Below are 9,235 nucleotides of genomic sequence, written 5' to 3'. Positions count from 1 at the left end.
CATATCTCCAAGAACCGTAAAAAATGTTCCACAACTAGTCGCCTGAGCCCCTGCCAACAGTAACACTCTGTGAATTGTATTCACAGTATTAATGAACACCGAGTGAAGTATTCGACTCATATAGAGTTAAGGAAATGTAATTCAGGTGTTGTACAGTACAGCCTCACACAGCCTACGCCGTCTGACGTCACTGAACTTTTTACGCAAGACTTCAATTACAACGACTGAGGAACTAACGCATCAACTGAGATTCGTTTGTGTTCTAAAAATTATAAGATAGAGAGTACCTACACAATCAACACGGCGCAAGCTTAACATCGCAATGCGAATACGCCCCATCCAAACCATCTGGGAGTCGATCTGGATCGGAGCATTTCAGGAATACGTTAATGAAGGTGGAAATCAGAAATACTAGTTATATCCTTCGAATGATCGCTCGTAACATGTGGAGATCTCCACGTCAAATCCTGGGAACGACAGCATAGCAAGATGTTACAATGATGCAGTGTATGGTGCCCAGTCTCGTAAAAATCCACTTGTAAAAACAACCACAGCCTCACAAGATATTCGTCGAAGTGGCTGACAACACAGAGAGAACAAATCAGGTTCATCAGAAGACCCATTCATCACATGAGCACATTCCGACAGCCCCAAATTCGGTGTGCAGACGATTTTTCCTCAGGGCCACTTCAGTCTAGTGAAGAACAGCAACTACAAAAAGGAAACAATTGAGGGTTTCTCGATTTGAGAATAATTCTACTAGGACTCTCCTTTCGGAAAACCTCCCACCTGTTCATGAACAGAATTGGATTGCATGGAGATAACTCAAAATGGTTCAAATGGCTCTGAGCACTATGCGACTTAACTTCTGAGGTCATTAGTCGCCTAGAACTTAGAACTAATTAAACCTAACTAACCTAAGGACATCACACACAACCATGCCCGAGGCAGGATTCGAACCTGCGACCGTAGCAGTCCCGCGGTTCCGGACTGCGCGCCTAGAACCACTAGACCACCGCGGCCGGCTGAGATAACTCAGCCTGCTTCATTCTGCTGTGGAAGAAGCAGGAGTAACCTCCAGAAGTGGTAGTTACCTGTGGGTTCTAGTAACTTGGGATGGGGAGAACCACAGACAATCGAGAACCTACTAAATTGTCAACCGTGCCCTCATCTTGCACAGATCTTCTGCGCTCTATTCCGAGAGCTATTGAAGTTGCGAGATTTTGTTACTTGATTATTATTTCTTACATTTGCTCTTAATGGTAGTAACAATGTATTACATTGGTTTCTGAATAAAATTAAAAAAAAAAAAAGACTAGCCTCGCAAGCGGCCCGAAATTCGGTAGTTTCGTAACACCATATGTAACGTGAAAGTAATGTTTGTCTTCAATCATTTTTCTACGGAACACGAGATGTAATTATATTTTATACATTCTGATCGTTAGTAAAATATCAAGAGATGTGACTGATCGTGTTACTGAGCGGGTGTCAGCAGCAGACTCCGCACCTGTTCGCGAGGCGCACTCGGGTAGCTCATTTCCTAGATAGTCCCTGAAAATGGTAGGCGCCCGATTCGGCTGCCTTTTCTAGATATGAAAGTCTGCCAGAATGACTGTGTGTCAGTGTAGCGAGTGCATACTTGTAACAGCACAAACACGAAAAATAGTCACGAGCTCAAAGAAAGGCAGTTTTCCGATAACGTAAGTCTGGCAGAAGACAGTGCCTATACGCAACCAGAATATCATAGATAAGAAACTTCTACTTTCTCGTGAGTTACCGTTAAGCCGAAATGTTGTGCTACACCGATGTTAAAAACAGAAACTACAAACACCATTGTAATGTTGTTGCATTAATTTGTTCTGAAATCGGTGCTGATATTCAAGACCATATTTATTTAGCAAAAAAATGGCTCTGAGCACTATGGGACTCAACTGCTGAGGTCATTAGTCCCCTAGAACTTAGAACTAGTTAAACCTAACTAACCTAAGGACATCACAAACATCCATGCCCGAGGCAGGATTCGAACCTGCGACCGTAGCGGTCCTGCGGTTCCAAACTGCAGCGCCTTTAACCGCACGGCCACTTCGGCCGGCTTTATTTAGCATATGGCATTTAGACACAATTGTTATTACAATCAATATGCAAAATTGTAATAATTTGGCATTAGATATTCTTACAGTTATTACAATAGTTATACAGAATTATACAAAATTACACATAATACACATGTTACAGTAGTTATACAAAGTTATAGTAGTTTGGAAGTAATTACAAACAAACATCTAATGAGTTAATATATGCAATTGATTCTGGAGTCGCCATCAGGAAATCTTCTGGAGTCCCATCATAGGCTGTCCTGGGGCAGTCTTCTATTATGTGCTGGATAGTTTGATTTTCTCCACATTGACATAGCGGCGATTCTGTCATGCCCCACTGGTAGAGGGAATAGGCGCATCTGCCATGTTTAGTTCTAATTCTGTTTAAAGTTGCCCAGGTTTTGCGTGATAAGTCAAAACCTGGAGGCTTCTGGGAGATACATGGAAGTTTGCTGATGTTCTTTAAGGACCATTCTTGGTGCCAGGCGCTGGTTATGTTGAATTCTTCCTCTGTTGCAGATGTGGCTATTGCGGTTCTGATGGGTGACCTTCTGGAGCGGAGGCGGCTTTGGGTGGCATCTTCAAAATTCTCATGGGTGGGTAGATTCCGATTGCTCATTATCTTTTTGTACTCTCTTATAAGAGCGTTTGTGCGGCGTAGGTTAGGGGGTGGTATGTGGCTTAGTACTGGGAGCCATTCCACGGGTGTAGTCTTTATTACACCAGCGATCATTCTCATTGTGTTATTGAGCTGTGCATCGATTCTATGGGTGTGGGGGCTGTTTAGCCATACCGGCGCACAATATTCGGCAGCTGAGAAGACGAGACTTAAGGCTGCTGTCCGTAACGTAGTAGCTGCCGCTCCCCATGTCGTTCCACAGAGCTTCTGTATAATGTTATTCCTTGTTTTTGGTTTCTCTGCTGTTTTCATTAGGTGACCTTTGAAAGAGAGCGTTCTATCGAGGGTCACACCTAGGTACTTTGGGGTTTTATTGTGGGTAAGCCATGTGGTCTCGAATTTTATTCTGAGCTCCCTCTTAGCCGCTTTATTGTTTAGGTGAAAACATGATACTTCTGTTTTGTTGGCGTTAGGTTGCAGGTGCCATTTTCGGAAATATTCTCCCATCTTCTCCAAGTCAGCTGTTAGGGTCTCCTCTGCCCCTTCAAATGACTGACTTCTCGTTGCAAGGACCCAGTCATCGGCGTAGCCAAACTTCTTTGATCTTGTTTCCGGTATGTCTGCAATGTAGAGATTGAAGAGGAGTGGTGCAAGCACCGATCCTTGAGGTAGGCCATTTTTTAATTTCCTCGGTGAACTAATATCTGAACCCATGGTGACTTGGATAGTTCTGTCATTCAGCATGTTGTTTAGTAGGCGAGCTGTTAGTTTACATGGGATTATGCGGAGGAACTTATAAATCATGCCTTCTCTCCAGACTGTGTCGTAGGCAGCTGACAGGTCTATGAATGCTGCAGAGGTTTTAAGCTTTCTTTGGAACCCAGCTTCAATGTACGTCGTGAGTGAGAGAACTTGATCGACACAGCTGCGGTTTGGTCTGAAACCTGCTTGTTCGATTGGTATAGCATTGAGTATTTTCTGGCAGATTCTATTGTAGATGAGCCTTTCTAACAATTTATATATTACTGACAGTAGTGCTATGGGCCTGTAGCTCTTCGGTGAGTTTGTTGGTTTCCCTGGTTTTAAGATGGCTATTATTTTCGATCTTTTGAGGTCACTAGGCACATTACCGGTTTGGATGATGTCGGTGAAGAATCTCGCCAGCCAGAGTTTTGTGTATTTACCGCAGTGTATCAGGAGTTCTGGGTTAATGCTGTCGAGTCCTGGTGCTTTCCCTGGCTTGACCTCTTTGAGTGCTGTTTCTATTTCTTCGAGTGAGAAAGGGAGAGCGTATTCAGTTTCTGTCGCCTTATTCCTCAGATTCCTGAGTTCTCGTTTTATCTTGATCGTGTGTGCTCTGTCACTAGGGGCTCTGGACGTGGCCACTATATGAGATGCCATGGTGTTTGGGGAGACGTTTGCTGTCTGTCTTTGAATAGGTGCTCCACTTCCTAATTTCCTTAACAGGGTCCATGCTTGTCGGCTTGAAGTCTGGAAATTCAGGCTCTCCATTGATTCTGTCCATTTACGTTGTCTTGCAGTATCAAGACTGTGGAGAAGGTCATCGGCCAGTTCTTTGTCGCCCGTCTTGAGGAAGCGCTGGTAGAGCTCGTCACTGTTTTTGGACCACCCTGGGACATACTCTCGTCGGTATCCCCTAGGGATGTGCTTCTTGGCAGTGCTTATTACTGCTCCGATGAATCTTCTATAGTTTTTATGGGTAGGTGGTATCCATCCTAGACATTTATCAAGGTCTCGAGAGTACTTTTCCCAATTTGCGTTCTTGAAATTCCATCTGGGGCAAGGCATGGAAGTCACCAGTGGGATTTGGCTGCCAATTTCAATAATGACTGGTCGGTCGCACAGGACTTTACGGGTAGCTGGTAGTGGTTGGTTATTTCCGTCAGTTGAGGTGAAGCATAGATCCGGGTTGTATTCCTGCTCCCAGGCAGCTGATCTGAATGTGTAACGGTCTTTCGCATCAAAGATAAGGTTAAGATTTTCATTTTCAGCCCATTTCACCAAGGTTTCACCATTAGCATCACACTCCTTATATTTCAACTGTTCGTGGTGGCTATTGAAGTCTCCCAGATAGATTGCTGGGTGAGGTTGAGCCTGAATTACTGATCTTGGCCATGGAGTGGTTGGAGGTTTATAAATATTTGTAACGGTTACGCTCCCAATTTTTACTGTGACATTATGGATTCCATCACCTGACGACGTGGAGATAAGGGAGGCATTTTCTACATCATGTCTGATGTAGGTTGCAACACCATGGGTATGGTGGTAAGTGGCACTAAGTAATTAAAAATCCGGGTATTTTGCCCCTTTTCCGCAGTTGTACTTCAGTACTACAATGTGTTTCCTGAATGGCGATCAGATCAATGTTGTCTTTCTTCAGTAGTTTTGATAAGTATTGGCACTTAGAATAGCTTATGCTCTCTATGTTGAGATGGCAGATTCGGACCGTAGGTCCAAGTTTCCTTGTTGGCATATCCTTAGGAGGACGTTTTTTGTGTCTATTTGCATAGTCAGGAGAACCTTTCACGGTTTGTCTGACTGCCATTATGTGCTAGCTCATTTAGCGTGGGTTGAAAGCTGTGAGCTATCTGGGGAAGTTAACCTTGCACTACTGCGCAACTGTTTCACCAGGTATCCAGTCTAGCTTACCAAATTCCCAACCAGACTAACATTAATTATAATCTTTTAGTACTCATCTTACGATAACCGGTGATATATATATAAAAAGACAATTTAAATAAAAGAAATAAATCAGTTTATATTTTGACATTTATTTTAACATTGATCATTGTTCCGTTAAAATTTCAGCATATCAAACTTGATTCATAACTTAACTGATTCCTTATTTAGGATTGTGAAAATGTGAGTTTGTAATCTTACGGAACACATCAAATAGGGAGCCAAGATTGAGAGACTACATACAACACTGCATTCATAAAATAACACCCGAAGAACGTTGAAACATATCCAAGAGGAAATTAACCACAACCAACCGATTCAATTTTCACCCAAAGACGTTACGTTCGTAGCGCAATCCTATCCGTCATGAAATTACCACACACTGGTATACTAAATTCATACTAACTGTGAAATCTTCCTGAAAAGAATAGCTGAGGGCTACTTTGAAGCTTACACCACATGCTTCACGTGGTCAACTTGGTTTACACAAAGAGTGTAACTCCACAATAATTTTGATAATTAAAATAAATTACATTGAAACGCAATTTACAAAAGAAAAACGTCGAACTGGTTACTATCGTCGTACTATTAACCTGATGAGTCAAACAATTGTATAAGCACGTGGTACTGGTCTCACAAAGTACACCCCATGTGGGCTGAACATAAAGAAAAGTTGCTATATTGAAAAATATTATCAAGACGAGACGTTATAATCTTATGCACATTCGCATTTAAGATTGATGATCTTAGTTAGAGTTACTGATCAACATGTGGTTCCACTTTACTCACAAAGTAGTGACAAAGCAACTACCAGAAGATATTCTGAACTTCACACTCGAATTACACTGCGTTGCAATTTAAGATAACATTAGATATTTTAGAGCTAAACCTGAAATAAAGGTGATTCAAATTTCAGTTAGGCTGAACTTAAGAAATCCATTGTCCTACGGACTTAGCAGACACGCGCTTAGCCGGAGATCTTACCACTTCAGATGCTCGCCGAGGACAGACTGGCCTGGGCCCCTATCGAGTGTGCTTAACAGATACAAACGGAAGTGACCAGAGAGGCAGCTTCCTATACCAACATGACAAGGGACGGACAGGGCCATACTAAGAATAGAAACCTCTCTGCTTTTAGAAAGCGTAGCTACCTGTTCCAACGTTGGTCCTACTGTTCTCTAGCAGACAGGCTTGTCTGCTACCATCAAGCATGCAACTAGAAATACATTTGCTCATTCATCCTCTCACACAGAAGGGAAGGGGGATGACAGTATCTTATCATATACAGTATATAAAAGAAAGCGGATGTAGGTTCCGTATGAGACTGTGTAACATGAATTACATGTAAACTGTGTTTTAAAGTGCAGTAGTGTGACAGATCGTTCTTGTTTATGTGTAAAAGTAACACGTTTCACTGCTCAGTCTCCTCCCAGATAGTCAGAAACACCACAGTAAATTTAGAAGAGGAATTTATGCCGTAAATGACAACAGATTTAAGAAATTAACATGAAAGGAATCCAACAGAGACCTTTCACCATTAATTCCTGATTGATGATGATAATGTTTATTTATGGCGGAGGCATTAATTCCTAACGACTGACATATCACACTACTGATCTCTGTGTAACTGTACAAACAACTAAAGTCCTGAAATCTTTTCCGCATTGGGGATTTGGAGTTTTTATTGACTGCAATGCTGGATTGTGAGTCCACGAAAAAGTGTGAAGTTTTAGAAAGTGCCCTCAGTGGCCAGGGACGGACATGCTACGTATTTATCTGCTCACCGTCGTACTGACCTCATCAACCAAAAAATGGCTCTGAGCACTATGGGACTTAACAGCTGAGGTCATCAGTCCCCTAGAACTTAGAACTACTTAAACCTAACTAACCTAAGGACATCACACACATCCATGCCCGTGGCAGGATTCGAACCTGCGACCGTAGCGGTCGCGTGGTTCCAGACTGAAGCGTCCAGAAGCGCTCGGCCACACCGGCCGCCACCGGCAGCTTGTCGGTTTGGTTAATGTTTACCCTTGTATATTAAGTGATCTGAATGGATTTATTCGCTTTATGCTTTACGAAAACAGTGCTTGCATAGAATTATTTTAGAAAAATATCATACAAACCTAACTTGTGATGCTTTACGCAGACTTGAAGAAATGGGCAACGGCAAAATGAGGTGGTGAATCTGGCGTGCGACAAGCTGTTGCGGCGAGAGCGAGTTAATGCTGGTCGTGAGCTCGATTATTAAATTATATAGCGGGAGCCTAGTTAGCACGACTGCGTGGCTAATTGAAATTTATAAGAGGCGGCGGGTGGTGCTTAGCCCGGCTCCCTACGCTCGCAGCTCTGTAATCCCAGAGGCCGCGACTCGCGCCGTGTAATGCCTGCCCCCTTTTAATGCCTGCCGCCTTTCCCCCGCCTTCCCTTTCCGCTAACCGACATGTTTCTGCACAAGTGTTGGCCGCAGTAATACGTGTCAGACATAAATCTGGGGTTACTGTGTAGTGAGCGTGGCAAGTGCGTATCAACAGGTGACACGGAATTTTGTGGGCTACAACAAAGGAAATATATCCGTGGCGAATTTGATTGTATAGTTATAGTTCGTGGCATATTTGTGCGACTAATGTTCGTAATGCTGGAGCCGCTATCAGTGCCTACAAAGACTCAGAATGAGCGGAAAAGAGGGGAGATCAAAACACTGGTGGGCCGAGCTAAGGGAATCTTTGACCAATTTTACTTGGAGCAAGAGCTCGTGCATTTAAAAAGTACTTTCTCCAGAAACGGCTTCTCTCACAAAGAAATAAGTAGCGCACTGTATCATAATTTGGAACTTGTAGTGAAAAGGAACCAACTAAATCGAAAGTTTTCCTCCCATTCGCAAAACCTGTCATCGCATCAGCAGAGTAATGAGAAGGTACGATATTGACACAGTGTTGAAACCAACAAGATGGGTGCATGCTTATTTGAACACAGCAAGCGACCTTTGCCCACTGCTTACCACAGCTGGAGTATGTAAAATCCCTTCCATAGGCAATCTAGTGTACCTAAGAAGTATAGAAAGAAACGTTATAACTTGACTTAAGAAATACAAGAGCATCTTTTGTCCAACACGGATGAACTGGGAGTAGCCGATAATGCACTGAGGCCAGGGGACCAACAAATTCATTTCTCTGACGCCATGATGTTATCAAGATCGAATCATTACTATACTGTGACGCACAGAGGACCCGTAGAAATTTAAGAAACACAAAACAACTTTAATCTGAAATAAGAAGGATTAAGAATAGAGAAGCTGAAGACCTTAGTAATAAATAAATCAAATAGTGCCAACTCTTCCAGACTTCAAGCTCCACAACACACGTTGGCTAGACTCTGCTATTGGAGGCCGCGGTTTAATGACTTCACGAAACTGTTGTGTGGACGGGAATAAACAGTTCGACTTCCTGAGCTTCCTCGAGTTTCGAACTACTATCTGAATCTTTATTATGTGACATGACTGTCACTTATCGCTATGCGATACTGACTAATTTTCTCCCAATGTTTCGTGGTTACTTTATTGGGTGTACTGCCTGGAAGAAAAGCCTTACGTTTTCTCGCAATGAAGGTGCGCTCTCAATGTGATCTGAGTTCCTGTTTGCCGGCAGAAGGCAGTCAGTGAGTCTCATCAGAGAGACGAACATCCCCAGGGAGTTAGGCAGTTTCTGCAGGTGTTGGACTGCAGCCTACTCCATGCTACTGATGACAGGGCAGAGGATACTGTGCCACCACGGCCGTCTCCAGAGTGCAATTGAGCATAAAAGTTTTACCTTTCCTGTAA

The sequence above is a fragment of the Schistocerca piceifrons genome, chromosome 2 (assembly GCF_021461385.2).
Source record: "Schistocerca piceifrons isolate TAMUIC-IGC-003096 chromosome 2, iqSchPice1.1, whole genome shotgun sequence".
NCBI lineage: Eukaryota > Metazoa > Arthropoda > Insecta > Orthoptera > Acrididae > Schistocerca > Schistocerca piceifrons.
This window is presented reverse-complemented; position numbering follows the sequence as displayed.